The sequence below is a fragment of the Homarus americanus genome, unplaced genomic scaffold (assembly GCF_018991925.1).
Source record: "Homarus americanus isolate GMGI-L3 unplaced genomic scaffold, GMGI_Hamer_2.0 scaffold39155, whole genome shotgun sequence".
Lineage (NCBI taxonomy): Eukaryota > Metazoa > Arthropoda > Malacostraca > Decapoda > Nephropidae > Homarus > Homarus americanus.
The window spans coordinates 16489843-16516618 of record NW_024737042.1 but is presented as its reverse complement, the minus strand read 5'-3'; the positions used below and the strand labels follow the sequence as shown (position 1 = coordinate 16516618).

Here is a 26776-nt window from a genome sequence, read left to right as displayed (position 1 = left end):
TATAATTTCAAGACACTTTTCTTCTATTACGTTTCTCTCGCAATTGATCTAAAAATACTTAACCTAACCTAATCGGCCTGGATCCCCCGGTATATGTAAGCCATTTGTTAGGGAAACGTCAAAGAAGAAAAGTGTCTTAAAATTGTCTAAACCAGTGTTCCCCAACCCTGTGACCCAAACCATCTACTAGTGTGACCCGACAGACTACTGTGACCAGGTACTATGACCAGGTGCTGTGACCGACATTGTGACCCACAAAAATAAGTGAACAAGTCAATTTTGCTATATTCTGTGCAGTGGCGGATTTCCCAATAGGCACATGAGGCGCGTGCCTAGGGGCCCCAACCTTGGGGGGAGGGGGGGGGGGAGAGACCACACACATAATGTGGAAACGTATATAAGAGTCAAATAATAGCAGAAATTAGGTTAAAAAAAGTGGGTGCGACAAGAAATATTGACCCACGATTCAACTTGCTTGCTGCATCTACCCAGCAACAAAAATCACACTGAAAGTATCCAATGCCATATGTAGTTTGTGATGAGGCGTGGCTGCACAAATTAAATGTATGTGTAAGTGTTTATTATTTTGTATTTTGTACAGTAAGTGTAAATGCAACTTATTGTAATGTACTTGTAGTGTACACTTATACAGAAGTATGATTTTTCCAATTAAATGTATCATTTTTATGATAACTTTATATATGACCAAAGAATTTAGAGGTGCTGAGAACTGACCCAGTGTTGAAAAGGTTGGGGAACACTGGTCTAAACCACTGGATGACGTATTTCTCATCAAAAAATTCAGTGGTTGGTCGAAACTACAAACTGACCCAAGATGTTTATAAAGTTTATCAGAAGAGAAACGTTGTAGTGGGTATTTTTATCCAAGCAGCCATCAAGTTCACTGATTCTTCTCCCTCAGTCCACCAGTGACTCGAAAAATGTTTGCCCCAGTTCGCGCCAATCAACCCAGCCACCACAACACAACAACAACAATGGACGCACTCACTCACTCAAACAGCTGTTCCATCACACGACACAACAACTTTCTCGGTTCTTGAAATTTACTATCTAATGAAATTAAATTCCTTAAATGGATAAATTACTTATGGGGAAATCTTTAAGTAATAAACTGAAGAAAAGTGATAGTGTGAAAATTTAAGTCTTATTCAAATACTTATATAAAAGGTTAATAAACTCCTTGATATTAAAAGTAACCCTACTCATGTCAAGATTTAAGTATTAACACATCAGAGAGAGAAAGAGAGAGTTACACAGGTACTACATTACAGTAATTAGTACCCGGTTAGAAAGGTACATTCAGGACTTCATTATGTAAGGTTTACATCCTGTTTATTGAAGCAGCCTACATACTGTACATACAATACAGTCAAACATACATAAATATACAGGCACACATTTATACATCCATACATACATAGAACACCGCCTTCATCTCGCCACCCACACACGCCATCATCATCATCACCGTGGTACGAATCTCACAGGAACAGACTATTGGGCTTCATTCGCCGTCTAACCAATCACGTGTTTGTGCTCGACAAGCTCAACCAATCACGTGTTTGTGCTCGACAAGCTCCCCCAATCACGTGTTTGTGCTCGACAAACTCCCCCAATCACGTGCTCGACAAGTTCAGCCAATCACGTGTTTGTGCTCGACAAGCTCAACCAATCACGTGTTTGTGCTCGACAAGCTCAGTCAATCACGTGTTTGTGCTCGACAAGCTCAACCAATCATGACCAGAGTTGTCAAGCCAATCAGGAACCAGTGTTCAAGTTGATCCAATTACAACTAGAATAGAAGCGTGAGAATGTACCACCTACACTCTTGTTTCATTAACGGATGGCAACAATACCAACAAATATAGCATCATCATCATCAACAACAACCACCATAATAAAAAGTAACAGCAAAAATAAAGTCTAATAAACGCAAGAACAGCATTAACAACAACAACAACAACAACAACCATCATCATCATCCGTCAGTCCAGCATCTGTGTGTGTTATACAGCCAGTTCCTAACCCCTGCCATGGGTGTCGGCCGCCAGGAGGTGATCCCGGCCAAGATCAACAGTCCTGTAGTCACCTTCCTACGAGACCTTCCTGTAGTGGTTATTCTGTACCAGGAATTACACAGACATGTACTCAGGGGTTTAACATTCAAGTGATTACACAGACAATTTTCCTCGAGTACTCACACAGACAGGCAATGACACTAACAGTCTCTCTCACGATCACAAAAACTGGATCACCCAGTTCATAATATATTTCCTGACTGGTCGACACACACATTGGGGACCCACACAACGAGAGTCATTCAACGAAAATTGGACACACCTGAAACAACGGGGTAGCGTCACACTATGCCACTATGACGCTGTAACCGGTGACGACAACCGCCACTACAAAGAATATCAATCCCTGACTCGATCTCAACAGCTTATATACATGAGACTGCGCCAAGGGTACAGGTACCTATGGGAGTACATTGGCAACCCTGAGCCTCACCGCACTGTTTGTAAATTTGTGGCCAACCCGACTCTCACACCCTCTCTCACTACAGTACATCCTCACTTGCCCTATGACCTCCTCCTATAGGTCCCCAGCCGTTACCAACACCTCTTCCCTCCCAGACCAGATATCCCTCCTCCTAGTCACAGGCCTGGCATTTGACATTATTAGGGACCTGCCACTCTTTGCCCAGATAAAATGTAAACAGATAAAATGTACCGGGAACTTTCCCCCCACACACTCATCATTCTCTCACTTTATGTAACTTGACAGAACCTATGACCCTTCAGGCTTTTACGCCCTTAATGTACGAGTCATAAAAGCAAGTATGAACTTTTCATACTTCCCTGTTGGGCGCTGTAAACGCTTCTGCGCTTCACCTTGCACAGGATGTAAGGGGGTGCCCAATAAACTAGCCCCCTGGGGACAAATCTGAATCTGACATTGGGGACCTACCTTAACGTACTGCTGTCACTAGTCGCTCACCACCTCCCAACAAAACTGCAATGATAAAATAATAAATTCAGTATAAGTTCAGATTTATATACAAAATATAGGTACAGTAATTCCCACTTGGTGATTTAATCTAGATATTACAGCATCAGGTGGACCGCAATAACTATTTTACACACAAATGAAAAACAATTTGAGAACATTGATTCTGGTGATAAAATAATAATGCTTCCACTTTAACCATCGGTGAGTCTACAGTTTTCCAGTATATATGTGTGTTAATGGCAGAGACACTGGATACACGAGACTAGCGGCACGAAAGCTTCACAAAGCCACTCACTATCTACTAAAAAAAACACACATAAAAGGATTTCCGGGAACTGAGTTAATTTAACGTGCGCGCACACCCACAGTCATGAGTCTATATATACTGTAGATATAATTTCGAGTAGCGAACCCCATTAACCAAAATAAAGCGAAATAGATAAATAAATGCTCCTGTGTGTGTGTGTGTGTGTGTCGCTACAGAGAACTCGATGACCGTTCAATTGATAGTGAAAGAGTAAATAATTAATTACTCATAAATGAATGGGGGTATTACCCCCCTTCATATAGAGAGTAATTTCCTTAGGATTCAATTCTAATACAAAATTTTGTTTCAGATATTTAGAGTTAGCCACACCGCCCACCTCCCTCCAACCACCCCTGCCTCCCCTCCCTCCAACCACTCCTGCCCTCACTCCTCCTCCCAGCCACCCCTGACCTGCACACCTACTCTCACCTCCTCAGCCACCTGCCCTCACCCCTCCCTCCAACCACCCCTGCCTCACCCCTCCCTCAGCACCCCTGCCCCTCACCCCTCCCCACCCCTCCAACCAGCCTGCCCTCACCTCCTCCAACCCCCCTGCCCTCACCCTCCCTCCAGCCACTCCTGCCCCTCCTCCTCCTCCAACCACCCCCTGTCCTCACCCCTCCCCTTCTCCCTCCACCTCCTCAACCACCCCTGCCCTCACCTCCCTCCAGCCACCTGCCCCTCACCTCCTCCAGCCACCTGCCTCACCCCTCCCTCCAGCCACCCCTGCCCACCCCTCCCTGCCCTCCCTGCCCTCCCTCCACCCAGCCACCCCCTGCCCTCACCTCCTCCATGCCTGTCCCTCACCCCTCCAGCCCACACATCCCTCCAACCACCCCTGCCCCTCACCTCCCTCCAACCACCCCTGTCCTCAACCACCCCTCCTCACCCCACCTCCACCTCCACTCCACCCTCCAGCCACCCCTGCCCCCCTCCTGCCTCCCTCCACCCCTGCCTCACCCTCCAGCCACTCCTGCCTCCTCCTCCTCCAGCCACCTCAACCTGACCTGTCTCTCACCCCTCCCTCCAGCCACCCCTGCCTCACCCCTCCCTCCAGCCACCCTGCCCCTCACCCCTCCCTCCAGCCAGCCTGCCCTCACCCCTCCCCTCCAGCCCCTGTCCTCACCTCCTCCAACCACCCTGCCTCACCCCTCCCTCCAGCCACCCCTGTCCTCACCTCCCCTCCAGCACCCTGTCCTCACCCTTCCCTCCAGCCACCCCTGTCCCCTCACCCCTCCTCCAACCACCCCTGTCCTCCCCCTCCTCCACCACCTGTCCTCACCTTCCCTCCAACCCAGCCCCTGCCTCACCTCCCTCCCAGCCCACCCCTGCCCCTCCCCCTCCCTCCAGCTGTCCTCACCTCCCTCCAACCACCCCTGCCTCACCCCTCCTCCAACCACCCCTGTCCTCCTCCCTCCCCTCCAACCACCTGTCCTCCAACCACCTGTCCTCCACCTCCCTCCAACCACCCCTGTCCTCACCCCTCCCTCCACCCCCTGCCCTCACCCCTCCCCTCAGCCAACCCCTGCCCTCCCCTCCCTCCAACCACCCGTCTCACCTTCCACACCCCTCACCCCTCCTCCAGCCTGCCCCTGTCCACCCCCCTCCTCCCTCCAGCCACCCCTGCCCTCACCCCTCCCTCCTTTTACCCCTCCACCCCTCCCTCCAACCACCCCTGCCCTCACCCCTCCTCCAGCCACCCCTGTCCTCACCCCTCCCCTCCAACCACCTGCCTGCCCCTCCAACCACCCCTGTCCTCACCAGCCCTGCCTCCCCACCTCCAACCACCCTGTCCTCACCCCTCCCTCCCAACCACCCCTCCCCCTCCCTCCTTCCACCCCTGTCCACCCCTGTCCTCCAACCCCTCCCTCACCCCTCCCTCCAACCTTCCTCCCCTCCCTGTCCTCACCTCCCCTCCAGCCACCCCTGCCTCACCCCTCCCCTCCCTCAGCCACCCCTGCCCTCCCCCTCCCTCCAGCCACCCTGCCTCACCCCTCCTCCAGCCCTCCTGCCCTCCTCTCCCCCTCAACCACCCCCAGCCTACACACCCCTACTCTCACCCCTGCCTCACCCCTCCCTCCCAGCCACCTGCCTCACCCCTCCCTCCAACCCCACCCCTGCCTCACCCCCTCCCTCCAACCACCTGCCTCACCTCTCTCAGCCACCCCCTGAGCCTACACTGCCCTCATCCCTCCCTCCAGCCACCCCAGCCCTCACCCCTCTCCAACCACCCATGACCTACATACCAGCCCTCACTCCTCCCCCCAGCCACCCCTGACTTAAACACCTGCCCTCACCCCTCGACAATAGCCCCGCATAGTACTGACAACAGCTGTCTCCATCCCCCCGCCGCCCGTCAGTAATCACATCCGTTACCTGTGTCAGCGTTAATCGTGGCGCTCAGGTTGTCATGCGATCTACGCTGGTGTTATCTTACCTGGCCTGGCGCTCACCTGGCGTATATCAGGCGTCTACCTGGCCTGGCGCTCACCTGGCGTATATCAGGCGTCTACCTGGCCTGGCGCTCACCTGGCGTATATCAGGCGTCTACCTGGCTTGGCGTCTAACTATCTGGCATCAATAAAGCTACCCGAGTGACAACCAATCTCTTAATTCAGTGCATCAAGTTATCAACCACACACACACCTGGCCTCCCTCACCCTCCAGGCCACCATTACTGCTACAAGAGCTGGCTAGGTCATCTGCAGGTGATGTGCCTCTCCATGTCTGCAGGTGACTGAGTTGATTATATGGTCACTACTACAGGAGGGTTCAGCCAGAGGGAGAGACAGGACACCTCCAACACACTCCCTCACTTAATTGTGATAAACGGTACAGTACCATGACGGCTAGTCGTTGGCCTGGACCCCAGTACAGCAGCACGGCGACAGCAAAGAAGGAAGGAATGAAGGAAGGAAGGAAGGAATTGCAGTCACCCGCCGGTCGTGATAGTGACCCCAGGTGTGAGAGAGAGGAAGGGTAGGAGGCGGAGATTAACGTATCCAGGGGCGCTGGGAAGGTGTGTACAGGAGAGACGGGTCATTAAACTTAATATCTCAGGAGTGTGCTGGTGAGGAGTGCAAGGCATGTCACCAACCATCGCCCACTCCTCCCCGACAATGGATGACACTAAAAATTGCTGATGACACTAAAATAGGGCGTATAATTAAATCTGATGTGGACTCCACAAAACTACAGGAAGATCTAAACATATTTTTCGAATGGTCTGAAAAATGGCAGATGAAATTTAATGTGGACAAATGTAAAGTACTTAGTCAGGGGACTCAAGGAGATGCAAACGGAGAAACCAGATATCAGATGAACAACAATGTTATAGAGAAATCCGACTGTGAGAAAGATTAGGAGTAATGATAAGTGGGAATCTTAAACCAGGTAAACATTGTGCATTTGCTCAAAACAAGACTAACAAAGTACTTGGGTTCATACAAAGGTGTGTTAATTACAAGACTAGCGAGGTCATCCTAAAACTATATCTTGCGCTTGTGAGACCTCACTTGGATTACGCAGCTCAGTTCTGGTCACCGTATTACAGAATGGATATAGAATCCCTGGAAAGAATTCAAGGAGAGAATGACAAGACTAATCCCGGGCATTAGGAACTTGAGTACAGAAACATATTGAAGCATCTTAATTTGCACTCCCTCGAAAGACCTACAGTAGAGTGAGGGGGCGACGTGATCGAGGTGTATAAATGGAAGTCAGGGCTAAACAACGGTGATTTAACGAAAGTACTCAAACTATCCAACCATGAGCGAACTCGCAACAATGGTTTTAAATTAGACAAATATAGATTTAGGCGCGAGATAGGTAAACATTGGTTTGGAAATAGAGTAGTGGATGAGTGGATCAAGTTACCAAACATCATCATTAACTCGAATACGCTGGATAGCTTCAAACATGGGTTGGATGGATATATGAGCGAAAGGGGTTGGGTGTAAACGGGACTGCTCAGTATGGGCCAATAGGCCCGCTGCAGTTTCCTCCATTCTTATGTTCTTATGTTAGGGAGGAGAGGTAGGTAGGGAGGAGAGGAAGGGAGGAGAGGAAGGTAGGGAAGTAGGGAGGAGAGGAAGGGAGGAGAGGTAGGTAGGGAAGTAGGGAGGAGAGGTAGGTAAGTAGGTAGGTAGGGAAGGAGGAAGGAGAGGTAGGTAGGTAGGTAGGTAAGTAGGGAGGAGGGAGGAGAGGTAGGTAGGTAGGTAGGTAGGTAGGTAGGTAGGGAAGGAGGGAGGAGAGGTAGGTAAGTAGGTAGGTAGGTAGGTAGGTAGGTAGGTAGGTAGGTAGGTAGGGAGAGGAGGTTGGGTGGAGAGATGGGACAGGAGTAAGGGGACCTCCCTAGACCAGCATCCGCCAGTAGGGTCGGCGGAATATGAAATAAGGCCCTTAAAACACCCATAAATGGGACAGGGTAGGCTGTCTAGTGCCTGTACCGGCAGACAATAACTAACCCATGACACAACCCAAACACACTATTAGCTTAGCTAGGTGGTCAGCCCGCCCTCTCTTACCTCCTCCTGAATTTCTTCAATTTCCGAACTATAACTTCCTTCCCCCACCTCTAATCTTTCTTCATTCCTCCTTTCCCTACAAAAAAAAGTAAGGGGTGGTAGGGAGAGGAAGGTAGGTAGGTAAAGTGGAGAAGGAAGAAGGGGAGGTTGGGTGGAGTAAGTGGTAGCGGAAGGAAGGAAGGAAGGAAGGAAGGAAGGAAGGAAGGTAGGAAATGAGGGAGCAGAGATAGAGCAGGAGTTAAGGGTGGTAGGAGGGTTGTGGTTTTAAGGCCTAACAGAGGAAGGCGTGGCTCACAACTTCCCCCCTACAGGAGCGGAAATCATCAGGGGCGTGACGGCGGCACAATGGACCCTCCACCGTCACCGGGCCAAGGACACGTGATCCCCCACTATAACTACCTACTACCAGGCACACCACCAAGGAGTCACTATATAGAGGTTGTACTCACGTCATAAAAAGGCACGTGGGTTTTATTTACATCTTTGTTGTGGACGGACCCCCAGCACACTCGCCGGAACGCACATTAGCCTCCCGGGAAACGTTGTCCGCAAAGGTGCGTTGCGTTAGTTCTAAAGAGAGTGGCGGCCTTGGTGTTAGCCAGGAGCCAGCAACACTAATAATGACTGTTCATCATTTACTGTACGCTCACACTAACAAATTGCGAATCCACCACCACAACAACAGCAGCAACTTAGTAGGTGGCACCCCGAGTCGGTTGGGTTGGGATAGTTTATAGGAAGTTAAATTAGTCCTGGTTAGGTTAGGTTCGGTTAAGTTAAGTAGGGTTAGCGTTAGGGTGGTTAATCTTTAGGTGAAAATAAACTGGGGTGGAAATTCTTCAGGTCGAATTATTTTGTCGTAATACAAAGTTAAAGAATGTCTCGGGAACACTGGACAGCTTACAAGGGTAGACCAGAAGACAGTGCTATACCACGTGCCACCCTCGGGTAATGAGAGGGATAATTAATTAATTTATTTATTTATTCATTTATTTATTCATTTATTTATTCACGGGATTAGCCCACCCGGGCACTGGTCAATGACCCATTGACCCACATCAGGGCCTGGGGCGAAAATATAATAATAATAATAATAATAATAATAATAATAATAATAATAATAATAACAATAATAATAATAATAATAATAATAATAATAATAATAATAATAATAATAATAATAATAATAATAATATTAATAATCAATAGTGACAAACGATATATGTATGTTATGGTGTCAAAGTAAGAGAAACAATTGAGACCCTGCAATTGTGTGTAAATGAGGCATAAAGTCAGATCAGCAACCTGGGACTTGGTCACAATTTTGTGATGCCATATGGCAGCAGGGTCTACCATTAGACAATATGCACCACAAGATGGTTTAAATTCACGTGTGGGCAATGACACCGAGTTAAGGTTTGTAAATGGAGTTGTTACACACACACACGAGAGAGTACACCCTGACACGCACACGTCTAGCCAACACATTACTCTATCAAGCGCCAGTCTCCTCTCACTTTCTTGGTGAATATAACCTTTACTACAAGGGTATTACTGACGTCACGTAGTGTGTGAGAGAGAGAGAGAGAGAGAGAGAGAGAGAGAGATGCTCTACCTACAAAAAGGGCGTAGCAGGAAAGGTCTCGGAGGCGCGTTCCCACGAAGTTACGTCACCTGTGAGAGAGAAAGAACCCCCCCCCCTCCTAATGTCCCTACGTGTGCGAGGTGTGACAAATGACCTATATTACCCCCCACACACACACACGTTATCATCACACTAAGACTCAAGATGGACAGCAGCAGCACCTTCTTCAGTAAGTGGCAGGGTTCTAGCGGACTACTACTACTAGTTGCAGACACATTCGCTAACTCCAACAAAATCATTAGTTAGCACCACCGCCATCACCAGCAACAGCGATCGGGTAAAGAAGGAAGAGGGGGAGGAGGAGGAAGAAGAGTAGGAGGAGCAGGCCTCAACAAGGTACAAGTGTGTGGACGTCTCACTTAAAGACCAAGAGCCTCCTCCACACCCGGCGACCCAACACTATATATTATAGTGATGACCCCGCCTCTCTGTCCCGGCCCATGTCTGCCTGTCCCGGCCCATGTCTCCCTCGACTCCGGCCACATGTGCCGGGACAACTAACTAACTAACTAACTAACTATATATATATATATATATATATATATATATATATATATATATATATATATATATATATATATATATATATATATATATATATATATATATAATAAGCAAGACCTACCTTCAAAAATCCGGTGTGTGTGTCATAGATAAATACACCCTCACACATATCCAGTTAAGAGGAAAAAACAAGTTAAGACACTTCAAGAATCATAGGCGAGGGAGGCAGCCAAGCTAAGATGAGTCAAGATTATTGTCATAAGGAGGGGGAGGTGGGCACCTTATCATGTTTCTATTATTAACTCTGCCGCTATCATTATTACTATTATTATTAGTGTTATTTATACCGTGTGTGTCGTGGTATGTGTTGCGGCGCGGTGTGTGTTGCAGTGTGTGTATGTGGTATGTATGGTACGTGTGTGTGTCAGCCATCCATGGTCACTTAACGATGAACAACACGCATACATATATCGTCACAACCAAAAATAACATGTGACTTTACCACACACCAAGGAAGTCGAAATTGACGTCACTGGCTCAAGATCCAATCACACAACAGCTACAAATGACGTCAATGGTTCAAGACCAATCACACAAGTTAAAATTGACGTCACTGGCTCAAGATCCAATCACACAACAGCTACAAATGACGTCAATGGTTCAAGACCAATCACACAAGTTAAAATTGACGTCACTGGCTCAAGATCCAATCACACAACAGCAAAACAAACTAAGTTACTTCCCCACGATCAATTACATACAACAGCTAAATAACCTCAGTTGCTCTAACAACCGGTTTAACGAGTACATTATATTTTTACATTCTTTAAAAAAAATCATCTTTGGTAGTTCATACTGTTTTACGGCATTATAAAATGGTGAACAAATCTCAACTCTTTTTATAATGTGACCAGTCACAAACGAAAATTTGTGTACACCTCTTAAAGAGTATTGTTGGAACGAGACCCTGAAGTGCTTGTCTGTCTGTCTGTCCATAGAAGGCTCTGTAAAGGTTTCATTTTGGGTCCAGTACAGTTTCAAACACGAGCGAAGGGGTGATCTTTTTGTGGTGTGTATCAGTCACCCAAAATACTATCTGTACTTGGGGTGATCGATGAATGTCACGTGAACGCTGGGACTCCCGTTGTCTCAGTAAGGTTGCCCAAAATCCTTCGTCCGTTGTGTCATAATTTCGCAACCCAACTTTGTAAAGTTACTTTTTTTATTAACTGTAATACACAAAACACTCAACTACTCGGAACACTAAGTGGTGTACTACACTCACGAAGACTCCCTAGAGTGTACACGTAGAACAATGTACCACAGAGGTGTAGAGTGGCACAGAGAGCTAGACAGTACACAGCCTCAGACAAGGAGACTCAGACAGCAAAACTCTTGGGTTGTGATCAAATACAAACAACAGACGACCCGTATCACAGAGAGGTCATCCACCCCCGGTACTGACAGCTGGAGCGCGCGCGCGCACACACACACACAGGGTAGGTTGGTATAACTGGTTGTTGGTGCAGTGGTGGTGGTGACCCCACATTGGCACTGTCAAGACAGAAGTGACACTGGGGGTGGCACTCAGGGAGGAGGGAAGTGAGGAGGTTATGTATCTAGGCACTTAGTCAATTTTCTTCTCATTCCCTTTATGATGACCAAAGATGTTTACATTTATTGTTGTTTCCCCTATTAATGATTTACGGTCTTCCTTCTGGGGTTAAAGTATCTCGACTTCCATTTCGAATTTATGTTTGAGTTAGGTTATGGGGCGGGAATGAAGGAGACATGGGTTAATGTATTTACAGTACGAGCTTTTACGAAATCTAACACAAATTTTGGTGTTGTCAGGGACACACACACACTCTCTCGCCCTTCACGCTACACGCCAACGCTTCTTGGTCGAATGGGTGCCTCAGTTCTCGCCAAGGTGATTATATATATATATATATATATATATATATATATATATATATATATATATATATATATATATATATATATATATATATATATATATATATATATATATATATATATATAATATATATATATATATATATATATATATATATATATATATATATAATATATATATATATATATATATATATATATATATATATATATATATATATATATATATATATATATATATAATATATATATATATATATATATAGTATATATATATATATATATATATATATATATATATTATATATATATATATATATATATATATATATATATATATATATATATATATATATATATATATATATATATATATATATATATATATATATATATATATATATATATATATATATATATATATATATATATATATATATATATATATATATATATGCTCAAAAACCAGCGACCACAACGCGTTGTGGTTATCAAAATAACCAGTAAGAGAAATTTTGCGTTTGGATTTTACCCTAAACTAAACTAACCTAACCCAAACTAACCTAACCCAATCCAAACTAACCTAACCTATAGCAAAATCTCGCTTCTGGTTATTTTCCAAACCACAACGCGTTGTGGTCGCTTTTCGTTTTCTGAGCCCAACATATATACGTCCACATACAATAAACGTCTCCAACTTTTACGTTTCATGTGTGGGTCCCATGATTCACCTGCCTGTTATTTTATTGTTTCTTGTTTCACTCTCTTTTTCTCTCTCTCTCTCTCTGTGTGTGTGGCAGGGAGGGGTTAACTGACAGCTTTGAATTACATCTTCACAAAGCTGCCCCCCTTCCACCCACACCTTCAGTACAACAAGCAGGGGAGGGCCAGCACGCGGGGAGGGGCCAGCAAGGGGGGAGGGCCAGCAGGGGGAGGGCCAGGAGGGCCAGCACGCAGGGGAGGGCCAGCAAGCAGGGGAGGGCCAGCAAGCAGGGGAGGGCCAGCACGCGGGGAGGGCCAGCAAGCAGGGGAGGGCCAGCACGCGGGGAGGGCCAGCAAGCGAAGGAGGGCCAGCACGCGCAGGGGGGAGGGCCAGCAAGCGAAGGAGGGCCAGCACGCAGGGGAGGGCCAGCAAGGAGGGCCAGCACGCGCAGGAAGCGAAGGAGGGCCAGCACGCAGGGGACAGCAGCAGGGAGGGCCAGCAAGCAGGGGAGGGCCAGCACGCGGGGAGGGCCAGCACGCAGGGGAGGGCCAGCAAGCAGGGGAGGGCCAGCACGCGGGGAGGGCCAGCAGCCAGCACGGGGGAGGGCCAGCAAGCGAAGGAGGGCCAGCACGCAGGGGAGGGCCAGCAAGCAGGAGGGCAAGCAGGGGAGGAGGACCAGCACGCAAGGAAGGGCCAGCACGCAGGAGGGCCAGCAAGCAGGGGAGGAGGACCAGCACGCAAGGAAGGGCCAGCAGCGCCGCGCAGGGGAGGGCCAGCACGCGGGGAGGGCCAGCAAGCGAAGGAGGGCCAGCACGCAGGGGAGGGCCAAGCAGGGGAGGCCAGCACGCAGGGGAGGAGGACCAGCACGCAAGGAAGGGCCAGCACGCAGGGGAGGGCCAGCAAGCAGGGGAGGAGGACCAGCACGCAAGGAAGGGCCAGCACGCAGGGGAGGGCCAGCAAGCGGGGAGGGCCAGCAAGCAGGGGAGGAGGACCAGCACGCAAGGAAGGCCAGCACGCACAGCAAGGGGAGGGCCAGCAAGCAGGGAGGGGAGGCCAGCACGCAAGGAAGGGCCAGCACGGGGAGGGCCAGCAAGGGGGAGGGCCAGCACGCAGGGGAGGAGGGCCAGCACGCAGGGGAGGCCAGCACGCAGGGAGGGCCAGGCAGGGGAGGCCAGCACGCAGGGGAGGGCCAGCACGCAGGGGAGGGCCAGCACGCAGGGGAGGGCCAGCACGCAGGGGAGGGCCAGCACGCAGGGGAGAACCAGCACCGGTCAGATGTGTCACTCTTGAGGGAAGACAATGACTGCTGTGTTGCTCTACAGTATGACAGAATGCAACATTCTGGAAGCAACTTACGTCGCCATGGAAGCAAATATCAGATAATTGCCTCAGTCGTGATGCAAAAATTGTGAAATTTTTGTAAAATGCAAAGTCAGCAATATGCGTAAGTCACAAATTACGTCACAAGTGAAGCAAAAACGCCCGGAGCTACAAAAAAGGAGAGAGACGGATTCACCGCCAATGAATCAACCGTAAGTCCAACTACTGGAACGACTCATAAATGAAGCAAGCACTACGCAAGCATTACACAAGCACCGCATACACACTCGTCACCTGCGTCACCAGTGAAGCAAGACAAGATACCTCCAAAAGCGTCGTGAATGAAACAATCACCTCTGGAAGTGACGTCAGAGAAGTAAACACCCAAGCATTCAAGACGTGTTCAACTACGTCAATCACCAGTGAAGCAAAAACGCACTGAAATAATACACGCTAGGTTGCATCACCAGTGAGACAAGACACACTAGGTTGCATCACCAGTGAGACAAGACACACTAGGTTGCAGCACCAGTGAGACAAGACACACTAGGTTCCGAAGACAAAAAGCTAGGTTGCATCACCTTAAGACAAAACACGCTGGTTGCATCACCAGTAAGACAAGACACACTAGGTTGCATCACCAGTAAGAAAAACACGCTAGGTTGCATCACCAGTAAGACAAGACACACTAGGTTGCATCACCAGTAAGACAAGACACTAGGTTGCATCACCTGTAAGACAAGACACGCTAGGTTGCATCACCAGTAAGACAAAACAGGCATCACCAGTGAGACAAAGACACACTAGGTTGCATCACCTGTAAGACAAGACACACTAGGTTGCATCACCTGTAAGACAGACACGCTAGGTTGCATCACCTGTAAGACAAAACACGCTAGGTTGCATCACCAGTAAGACAAGACACACTAGTTTCATCACCAGTAAGACAAACACGCTAGGTTGCATCACCAGTAAGACAAGACACACTAGGTTGCATCACCAGTAAGACACGCTAGGTTGCATCACCTGTAAGACAAAACACGCTAGGTTGCATCACCAAGACAACAGGTTGCATCACCAGTAAGACAAAACACGCTAGGTTGCATCACCAGTGAGACAAGACACACTAGGTTGCATCACCAGTAAGACAAGACACACTAGGTTGCATCACCAGTGAGACAAGACACACAAGGTTGCATCACCAGTGAGACAAGACACTAGGTTGCATCACCTGTAAGACAAGACACACTAGGTTGCATCACCGTAAGACAAGACACGCTAGGTTGCATCACCAGTAAGACAAAACACGCTAGGTTGCATCACCAGTGAGACAAGACACACTAGGTTGCATCACCTGTAAGACAAGACACGCTAGGTTGCATCACCTGTAAGACAAGACACGCTAGGGTTGCATCACCAGTGAGACAAAACACGCTAGGTTGCATCACCAGTAAGACAAACCACTAGGTTGCATCACCAGTAAGACAAGACACACTAGGTTGCATCACCAGTGAGACAAGACACACTAGGTTGCATCACCAGTAAGACAAGACACACTAGGTTGCATCACCAGTGAGACAAGACACCTGGGTTGCATCACCAGTAAGACAAGACACACTAGGTTGCATCACCAGTAAGACAAGACACACTAGGTTGCATCACCAGTGAGACAAGACACACTAAGTTGCATCACCAGTGAGACAAAACACGCTAGGTTGCATCACCAGTAAGACAAGACACACTAGGGTTGCATCACCAGTGAGACAAGACACACTAGGTTGCATCACCAGTGAGACAAGACACACTAGGTTGCATCACCAGTGAACAACCACTAGGTTGCATCACCAGTGAGACAAGACACACTAGGTTACAACACCAGTGAGACAAGACACACTAGGTTGCATCACCAGTAGACAAGACACACTAGGTTACATCACCAGTGAGACAAGACACACTAGGTTGCATCACCAGCGAGACAGGACACGCGAGGTTTCATCACCAGTGAGACAAAACACGCTAGGTTGCATCACCATTACGACACGTTAAGTTGCATCACCAGTGAGACAAGACACGCTAGGTTGCATCACCAGTGAGACAAGACACTACAGGTTACAACACCAGTAAGACAAGAGACACTAGGTTGCATCACCAGTAAGACAAGACACACTAGGTTACATCACCAGTAAGACAAGACACACTAGGTTGCATCACCAGCGAGACAGGACACGCGAGGTTCATCACCAGTGAGACAAAACACGCTAGGTTGCATCACCATACGACACGTTAAGTTGCATCACCAGTGAGACAAGACACGCTAGGTTGCATCACCAGTAGACAGCCGCTAGGTTTCATCACCAGTGAGACGAGACACGCGAGGTTTCATCACCAGTGAGACGAGACACGCTAGGTTGCATCACCAGTAAGACAAGACACACTAGGTTTCATCACCAGTGAGACAAGACACGCGAGGTTTCATCACCAGTGAGATAAGACACGCTAGGTTGCATCACCAGTAAGACAAGACACACTAGGTTTCATCACCAGCGAGACAGGACACGCGAGGTTTCATCACCAGCGAGACAGGACACGCGAGGTTACATCACCAGTGAGACGAGACACGCTAGGTTACATCACCAGTGAGACGAGACACGCTAGGTTACATCACCAGTGAGACGAGACACGCTAGGTTACATCACCAGTGAGACAACGACCAACAAGAATGATCCATCGTCTCGCCAGTGAAGCAAGCAGGAGATAAGAAGCGCCATTCACCGTCACCAGTCAGTCTCTCTCACCGTCACCAGTCAGTCTCTCTTGGACTCTCATCTGTATCTCTCTACATCTCTCATCTGTGTCTCTCTACATCTCTCATCTGCATCTCTCTACATCTCTCATCTGTATCTCGCTGTCTTTCTCATCTACATTAATCTTGGTCGTGTCTCTCAATGACTGTGTCTGTCTCTGTTATCTGTGTTGGTTGTTGCGTGAAGCGGTGTAGCTGCTACCAGGGTGGAGGGAGTGTATTCTGGGCGTCTACCACCCTGTGTGTGTGTGTGTGTGATCACTGGAGGGAAGGAGGGGAGGGAGGGAAAGGGGGAAGGAAAGGAGGAGGCAAGGAGGGAGAGAGGGAAGGAGGCAAGGAGAGAAAAGGGGGGGAGGCAATAAGAGAGGGAGGGACGGAGGTAATGAGGGAGAGAAATATGTAGGGAGAGAGGGAGGAGGGGTGTTGGTGCGTGGCGACGGAGCTATTTCTGCCTAATGCTTGCGCCCTCCCCATCCTTCCCTCCCCCACTCCCTCCTGCACGTCCCTTAAGTAAGTCAAACATATGAGGGGGGGAGGAAAGGTCTCTCTCTCTCTCTCTCTCTCTCTCTCTCTCTCTCACGTGAAAATACAAGCTTGTACACCAGTGATATTTCACAAATATTACACGCACACACCTCTCATCCGACCTTGTCCCGCCTACCTCCATTACTTTGGGCCCCAACACACCCCAGGTTGTGGACTCCACCAAGCTCCTCTGCGTCACTATAGATACACTAAATTGCAAAACACACGTCAGTACAACTGTCAAATCCTCCAGTTTTCGTCTCCACCTCCTCCGCAGACTGGTCCCACGAGTTCCTGCGCCCGAGCTCCTCAGTGTTTACTCAACATTCATACTTCCCAAGCTCACCTATGCCTCCCCTGCCTGGTCTTCCTCCCTAAATGCCACACAACGTAAATACCTAAAAAAAAGTGCAGAAGGCAGCAAGGTTATTCTCCTCTTCCTACTCCACATATCAAGAAGCGCTCAACACACTGGCTCTCTCTGACCATCACCACGACCTCATTTGCAAATTTGGTGAGAAGCTTCTGCACCAACCTCGACACCGGCTCCTACTTCCACCCGAGATCCCTCGTCCGCGAATTGCTGTTCGACACCACAACCGCGTCCAGCCCGTACTAGCACGTACTGATCTCTATAAGAACAGCCCAGTCCCAACCATTGTAAAAATTATCAACAACTCGTAATCAACCAGTGTGTTCACTCCCAGTCAATCTTACCTTTTTGCACTGTCACTATGTTGAAATGACATGTAGTATGACCTTCTCCCCACCTAGTTATTATATATGATATTTGTATCACTTATGTTACTTGTATATTATTTGTCAATCAAGTGAACCATTCCCCAATTATGGTACTGTATATTTTTAGCCTTCTGGCTGCCGTGCTCTTTCAATAAACCATTGTTACACACACACAGACAGACAGACAGACAGACAGACACACACACAGACACACACACACACACACACACACACACACACACACACACACACACAGACAGACACACGTGTACAAAGTAAATGTATTCTTGTTCTTCACTCAATGACAGAATAAAACAATTATATATGACTATGCATTGGAATGTTCAAACAATAACACCATGAAAGTTTAGGTTAAATTTGGTATTTTTAAACTGGAAAAAATAATTCTGGATTTACTGTACTTTTATTTATACCAAAGTAAAAAAAATACATAACACTTTTAATTTTAAAAGAAAAAATTAAAAAATCATTGTAAAAAATCCACCGAATTTTATATTTAAAAAAAATGTTAACCTACCAACACTCCTTAAACTGATAATGTTAACAGATAAAATATACATCGTCCTTTCAACCTAACCACACCTAACTTAACCTAACCTGACTTGACATAACTTAACCTAAATAAACCTAATACAACGTATAGTCTACGTTCAAGATTCTTCGAACACTACTGGAGACAGCTGGCAACTCCAACCCGTTTGTTTACTATAGTACGTAGTAAAAATTATGAGTAAATGTAAAAGTGATCGATGATTGGTTACTTGGTTCCCCTTTGCTTAATTTAATGGTTGGACTTTGTTGTTTCGTATTATATTATACTACGTACTATAGTAAACAAACGGCCTCGAGTTGCCAGCTGTCTCCAGCAGTATTCGAAGAATCTTGAACGAGACTGTACCTAACCATATACCAACATTCCTCCTAACCTAACCTAACCTAACCTCTGGGAAGAATAACAACAAGTGGTGGCCAGCAGCGCCGACAATGACATTATTATTATTGCATCAGTCGAGAGTTTATTAATACCCGAGGGAGGGATTGCAACACCTGTAATAACTACCACGACTACACCTACTACCACCACTACTACACCTACCACCATTACTACACCTACCACCACCACTACACCTACCACCACCACTACACCCAACACCACCACCACTACACCACCTACCACCATTACTACACCTACCACTACCACCACCACTGCCACAATCACCAGCCAAGGCCAAGAGTGTAGCAGCAGCTGCAGTGGTCTGGCCCCGAGCAAAGAACATAAACAAACCAGGGGAGAGAAGCAACACTGACTGGCTGGTTAACAGTCTGACTGGCTGGTTAACAGTCTGACTGGCTGGTTAATGACTGACTGGCTGGCTGGTTAACACACTGACTGGCTGGTTAACAGTCTGACTGGCTGGTTAATAGACTGACTGGCTGGCTGGTTAACACACTGACTGGCTGGTTAACAGTCTGACTGGCTGGTTAATAGACTGACTGGCTGGCTGGTTAACACACTGACTGGCTGGTTAACAGTCTGACTGGCTGGTTAATAGACTGACTGGCTGGCTGGTTAACACACTGACTGGCTGGTTAACAGTCTGACTGGCTGGTTAATAGACTGACTGGCTGGCTGGTTAACACACTGACTGGCTGGTTAACAGTCTGACTGGCTGGTTAATAGACTGACTGGCTGGCTGGTTAACACACTGACTGGCTGGTTAATAGACTGACTGGCTGGTTAACTGACACTGACTGGCTGGTTAACAGTCTGACTGGCTGGTTAACAGTCTGACTGGCTGGTTAATAGACTGACTGGCTGGCTGGTTAACACACTGACTGGCTGGTTAACAGTCTGACTGGCTGGTTAATAGACTGACTGGCTGGCTGGTTAACACACTGACTGGCTGGTTAATAGACTGACTGGCTGGTTAATAGACTGACTGGCTAGTTAACACACAGACTGGCTGGTTAATAGACTGACTGGCTGGTTAACACACTGACTGGCTGGTTAACACACTGACTGGCTGAATAATAGACCGACAATGGTTAAAAGAATGGCAGACGCACTGGAAGACTGACTGGTTCGCTTGGGTGACTGGTTAAGACTAACTGGTTGACTTCATGAATGAAAGACTGACTGACACTCACTCTAAAAGGAGGCCGACGGGCACATTGACGGGCAAGCAGGAGAGAAAGCCGTCGGGCAGACAGGCAGTCCATGTTAACAAGACACCTGCCAAACACAACCTCATAGTGAGTCACGTGTACATATCTGACACTAAACCACAACACACACACACACACACTTGACCCTCTCAGTGATGTTGTTGACGAAATACAGTGTTGATTCTCGTGCGTGTGTTGTGATCTGTCCCTTCGACTGTATACTTGTACTACCTGTAATTGTATCCTGTAGATGATTGTTGTACCTGTACTTTGCATCTATACCTGTGATATTGCTTTACTTAATTGTCCTTGTGTTTTGTACCTGTGCCGGTGTTATACCTATGTTTGTAACGTTTCTGTACCGGTAACGTTTATCTGTACTCGTTTTGCTGCTGCTGTACCTGTCCGCGTACCTATATCTATACCTGCATTGTTTCCGTACTTGTAACGTGTAACCTATACCTGTGTTGCCGCTGCCTCAGGACATTAGAATAAAACACAAGAGGAAATGAAACACCGCGGCCTCCATCAAGCCTCCAGTCATCACATGTCAACAAACTGGTTCCTTGGACGGCCACCGGTGTAAGCCGACCCCCAGGTGAAGGTCAGGTCGCGACCCCCCACACACACACGCGCACTTAAAGGCGTCCAATTTCATTCATGACTTTTATTAATCATTCGTATGTAGGTACTGGCCAGCATGTCCAGGTGTTCTGTCTGTCCGTCTGTTACCTGTCAGCATCTCTCTCTCTCTCTCTCTCATTAACACAAAGCTGTCACTCGCTTACCAACAACCCGTTACTGAATAACCAACCATACCGTTGTTACCCAGCCAACAGAAACGGTAACGGTTAACTCCCATACCAGGCCACTGTTACTCTCACAACAGAACACTGTCACGTCATTCCCACATCATTCCCACCCTCACCAACAAAACATTGTCATTCCCTCACAGGATAACAGTGACAGCCTACATCCTAACCTTAACTAACTCAGCCTAGCCTAGCCTAGCCTAGCCTAGCCTAGCCTAGCCTTATCTTAACTCTGAATGAGATATTTTTAAAGACCGTGAGAGGGACCGTGGGAGTTCCTCCCATGTGGGAGAGAGGGACTGTGGGAGTTCCTCCCATGTGGGAGAGAGGGACCGTGGGAGTTCCTCCCATGTGGGAGAGAGGGACCGTGGGAGTTCCTCCCATGTGGGAGAGAGGGACTGTGGGAGTTCCTCCCATATGAGAAAGAGGGACCGTGGGAGTCCCTCCCATATGAGAAAGAGGGACCGTGGGAGTCCCTCCCATGTGGGAGAGAGGGACCGTGGGAGTCCCTCCCATGTGGGAGAGAGGGACCGTGGGAGTCCCTCCCATGTGGGAGAGAGGGACCGTGGGAGGCGCGGTGTTCATTAGTGGATAACGTAAATATAAATATGAGAACAATACATAAATAGTCTAATGAGTTTTGTTGAAATAGCGGTTGTAATTAACGTGTGTAGACAATAGTGAGAGGTGGTACCTGTAGTAGTGCGGGGAAATAAATGAGATTAGCCCCTCTTAGCTTATTTCACCTTAAGATTAACTACCCTACATAACTTAACCTACCATACCCTAAATCTAAGCTACCCTAACCTAACATACCCAAACTTTAACCTAATCTAATCTAACCAAACCTAGCCTCACCCCCACAGGTAGCGTTGGGGTGTTTACTAATCAGGTGAAATAACTGGGGGGTATTCTTCAGGTGATCCAAGAAGCCAGTGCCTGTGGCCATTCATTAATATGTAATCATAAACATTGAGACAATAAAACAACATAAAATGTGATAATATGAATATAGCAAGTTGATATTAATGTATACACTGTACATTAATTACCCTTTTGTGGTGGTGGGTGTGATGAGGTGATCTGATGAGGTGGTGTGGCGAGGGTAAGGTGGAGGTGGGCAAGAACCTTAGCCTAGCCGAGACGGAAATGGTTACCCAGGGACATAGACATTCCCCACTACCCCTTACCCCTCCCTGCCAGTGCCACCCCTCGTCCCGCTCCTCTTCCTGGCACCGGTGCCAAAAACACTGATTCAACACACTCCTCGAACAAAATATGTAAGGAGTTAATAACCACTTGAGATGTACCATGGGTATAAAGTTAGTGAAGCACTGCCTATGTTTTAGTCTAAGTCATTCCTATTAGCGTATGAGAAAGACACAAAAAGAATAACACGTGGGAAAAGTTCTTCTCATTTACACTAAAAACTTGGCCTATTATCTACGGATGATCTTTTTTTTTCCGTAGTCTTTTTTTAATCGTGTTTCTTCTTCGTTGATATCTTGGGTGCTGGAGTATGATGGAGTCTTGGAGGTGGTGGAGCATCGTGCGTGAGGCAGGGAGACGCCAGAGTCGTCATGGAGGTTCTAGGAGGTATGTTGGCGAGGAGGGAGGGGATGGCACCGCCCCCCGTGCCACGAGCGCCCGCTGCCAGATGTGACACTCCTGGCTACCTATACGGTGGCTCTCTCTCCATCCTCCCTCCCTGGCACTCAGTGATATGCTCCACGTCCTGGCAGTGAAACGCTCCATACCCTGGGACTGAACGGCTCTCATATCCACCTCGTGAGTGACATGTTCCACACACTAGCAGTGACACGCTCCACACACTTGCAGTGACACGTTCCACACACTTGCAGTGACACGTTCCACACACACACACTAGCAGTGACATGTTCCACACACACACTAGCAGTGACATGTTCCACACACACTAGTAGTGACACGCTCCACACACTAGCAGTGACATGTTCTACACACACTAGCAGTGACATGTTACACACACTAGCAGTGATATGTTCCACACACTAGCAGTGATATGTTCCACACACACACACTAGCAGTGACACGTTCTTTACTTTACCAGTAGCAGGCTCTACTCTTGCAGTGACAGTGCCAGTTTTCTGGCATTGCCTCGCCTGTAAAAGTGACGACTTACCCTTAGGTAACAGTGCCCTCCTTTCTGTTACGGTGAAGTGCCCCATACCCCGGCAGTGAATGAAACAGAGGCTTCAACCATTACAGTGACTTCTCCACGCCACAGTGCTCCTCCAGTGTTGATATTGTGACAGTGCCATCCTCCCTGGCAGTGTCCAGCGAGCAGTGCAAAAATACGAATGCCATTGAATTTATCAACTCTACTCTGTGCGTGTAAATGAAGCCTTGAAGTGACGTCATGTAAACCATGAAATGGAGCGCTGTTAAGTGACGTCCTGTAAATCATGGTGTAAATAGAACGTTGAAAAGTGGCGTGTAAATCATGGTTTAAGTGGAGCGTTGAAAAAAGTGGTGTATATAAGACGCCGAAAGAAGTGACATCGTGTAAGTGACATCAGGAGGCGTTGGAAACAGAACTGAAGTCAAGAAAAAGCGTTGAATAATTAAAATTGTTAGACCGTGCACAGTACAGTACAGTATATTAATTTATCATTATTTTCTCCACAAACCAACAATCGGTCTTTTCTTTCTTTATTAATTTATAAAATATATTATCCAGTATTACAAAGTCGCTTAAATATTATATAAAGATTGTGAAAAAATGGTACAGAAAACCTAAATGGTGCTCACAATAGCCGTAAATTAACGACACTTTTATTACGTATCAGAGAAAATAGGAACTGCTGACTCACTCCAAAACCAACCCAAGTTAATGACAAAAAGATAATTTAAAACGAATCATTTCTTTCATGATAATAATAGCTTAGTCACCCGCCCAAAAACAAAATTTCTTAGCCCTTTGAGTGAATTTATTCAGTCCATAAGTCTGGGGAGGGAGGGAAATTTTCTTTCAGTCAGATATTGTCGACGTAGCATTATGTCAAGACTGTCGTTCTCGTAATGAATTAGGGGTCACACACACACACCTCGCTAAACAACGGCGCCTTCCCAACCATTGTAAAAATCAATAACTCGCAAATAACGTTTGATCACTATTTTATTTCCCTTTTGTATATAACAAAAACTAAGTCTTTTGTATATTTTCAGCTGATGACTTCTGCATTCGTAAATAAACCATTAATTATTATTATTACGTGGGTAATTCCGAATTTGAGTAAAATGCATGGTGGTCGGGTGGAGCCACGGACACCCTCATCACGCACGCACGCACAATGGGTGGAGGTGACGAGTGTGGGTGGGAGGTGGGGAATGGTAGAGGACAGGCGCCGTGGGTGGACGGGGGCGAGGGTGACCGTCGGCGTTCCAGGGCTTAGTGTTAGTAACATGTGGGCGGGATGGTTGAGGGTGTGGGGTGCGAGTGGGGTGGGTGCCCCACCTACCCCACTGTGGGTGAGTGAGGGCAGGGAAAGGACAACGTTCCAGCTACTCCTTGACTCGTGACGCCACTGGATAATGTTTCACCACCACCACCGTCCACACAACACACACCCAAGCCGCCCTTCATCCTCTCCTGCACCTCACTCCTCCCTGCGCAGCAGTCTGTTTTGGACCAATTTTTCTCTTTGTGAAAAAAAAGGTTCTTAATGTACTGCACACTGTAATCTCTTAGACAATTTTTTTTTCCACAAGGAGGTCGTCTAGTTGGCACTTTTCACTTTCGACAACTCATTATGATTCAGTACTAATACTAATAATAATACTAATAATAATACTAATAATTATAATAATTATAATAATAATAATAATAATAATAATAATAATAATAATAATAATAATAATAATAATAATAATAATAATAATAATAATAATAATAATAATAATAATAATAATAATAATAATATTATTATTATTATTATTATTATTAAATAATAATAATAATAAATAATAATAATACTAATAATAAGCTATTTCTGGTACGATACCTGGACACATATCGTTGGACAAGAAGTCAATTATCATCACACAAGTTACTAACAAAACCCCGCTAATACAAAGGGGGACGAAGATACTTGAGAGAAGGATATTGTAGAAGCAGATTATTATTATAGAAGCAAATGACACGAGGTTTTGGTACGAGGTAATGACAAAATATTGAGGACTAAAAGACTTGAAGGCCAGCAAAATATCATCAATACAGTTCATAGGTATAAATACCTAGAGTAGGCCTACATGCATAGATACAAAATCAAGCGTGAGACGATTTTATTATGTATGAATTAAACTCATACATAGTTAATATAAACCAAACCTAGCCTAGCCCATCCAAACCTAAGCAAATTAATGTTGTCTAATATCACAGAACATAATAACAAGTCCTTGACGTCAATTTGGGATGGTAAAAGTTAATAACGTATAAAAGGATTACTGGAAAACCGTACAAGGAGTATTCTGGGAAAATGTAGTAACAGCAAGCTCCAGTAATGTTTGAGATATCGAGGATGTTAATAGTTGACAGACTGTACCACAAAAACAGTCCTCCGCCATGATAAACTAAATGTGGTGCAAAAATATTTTTTTCTGTGCTTCGTGTACTGTATGTATGTATAGCTTAATGCGGTTCATCGTGTCAGTGTGTGCATTAACGTTCAATCACTCCCCTCCATCACACAGTCTGTCAATGTGCTGTAGAGTAGAAACCAAGACAAAAATTGCAACAGCCTGTTTTTTGAGGATGGGCTTACCTGCCCCCCTGGCATCATTTTTAGAATTATAACGGCGTAAAAACACTAAAAATGGCTTACGACAGTTGAATTGAAATGGATGACTGACTGATGAATAGATTGCGATTTCCGTTGACTACCAGCTTATAACGACACACACACACACAACTACTACTACTACTTTGCTGTCACTCGGAATCGAGTATGCCGATCATCCAGCTACGAAACAATGATACGAGTTATTAGGGATGTCACCTTCATTGGTGAGTTTTGAGGTGACTAGAGGCGCCAATACAGGACCGGCAGAGTTGTTCACAGATGTTGCACATGTGAAGGGCTACATCGAGTGCGGGAGGGGTGGCGTCGTCTTTCCGGCGTTGGCGCTTGTCTGCTTCGGGTTTGCAGTCGGGTTAACTCGAAAGTATTGACACCTTCTCGTGTGGTGCTCCTCCAAACGTTACGATGTGGAGTAGTCGTCTCACAGGTGAGGGGGTCGATTTGGCACTTTTTCAGGTCTGTCTTAAGACTATCCTTATACCCTTTCAGTTGCCCGCCGGCATCACATTACTATTCGTAAGGTGACTGTAAAGTAGCTGCTTTGGCAGTCTAATGTCGTCCATGAGGGTAACATGGCCAGTACAGCATAGTTGCTCATGGATAATGGTAGCCTCGATGCTCCTACAGTTGGTGTCAGCAAGAATACTGGCATTTGTTCTCTTGTCTTCCCAGTGAACTCGAAGGATGGCTGGTAGACCACGTTGGTAAAAGTTTCCAAGTGCCTTGAGGTGCCTCCTGTATGTGAACCATGTCTCACTGCCATATAGAAGGGTGGGGGGGACCACTGCTCGATATAAATGTACCTTTGTAGATAACTTCAGCTCCCTAGAGCTGAAGGCAAGGTTTCGGAGTCTGCCAAAGGCCTGAGATGCACATCTGATCCGATGCTGAATCTCTTCATCGACGTCCACA

At 46.7% G+C, this 26776-nt stretch overlaps 2 protein-coding genes across 6 annotated transcripts in view; one reads left to right on the top strand and one right to left on the bottom strand.

The window, feature by feature from the left end:
- LOC121872752 (transcription initiation factor TFIID subunit 10-like) overlaps window positions 1–26776 on the bottom strand; it is a 164318-nt gene that overhangs the window by 107984 nt on the left and 29558 nt on the right. Inside the window, exons 1-2 of one of the 2 annotated variants that reach the window (XM_042375803.1) lie at window positions 22079–22141; window positions 2992–3036 (exon numbers count right to left, since the gene is read on the bottom strand). The gene's annotated coding sequence lies outside the window, so the exon portion shown is untranslated. Of the gene's footprint in view, window positions 1–2991; window positions 3037–22078; window positions 22142–26776 lie in introns of those variants that run through there. The other variant, XM_042375802.1, reaches the window with a different exon arrangement.
- LOC121872751 (chloride intracellular channel exl-1-like) overlaps window positions 1–26776 on the top strand; it is a 48732-nt gene that overhangs the window by 7419 nt on the left and 14537 nt on the right. Inside the window, exon 1 of one of the 4 annotated variants that reach the window (XM_042375799.1) lies at window positions 22675–22814. The exons of 2 other annotated variants lie outside the window; for them this stretch is intronic. The gene's annotated coding sequence lies outside the window, so the exon portion shown is untranslated. Of the gene's footprint in view, window positions 1–22674; window positions 22815–22994; window positions 23194–26776 lie in introns of those variants that run through there. One more of the 4 variants, XM_042375801.1, reaches the window with a different exon arrangement.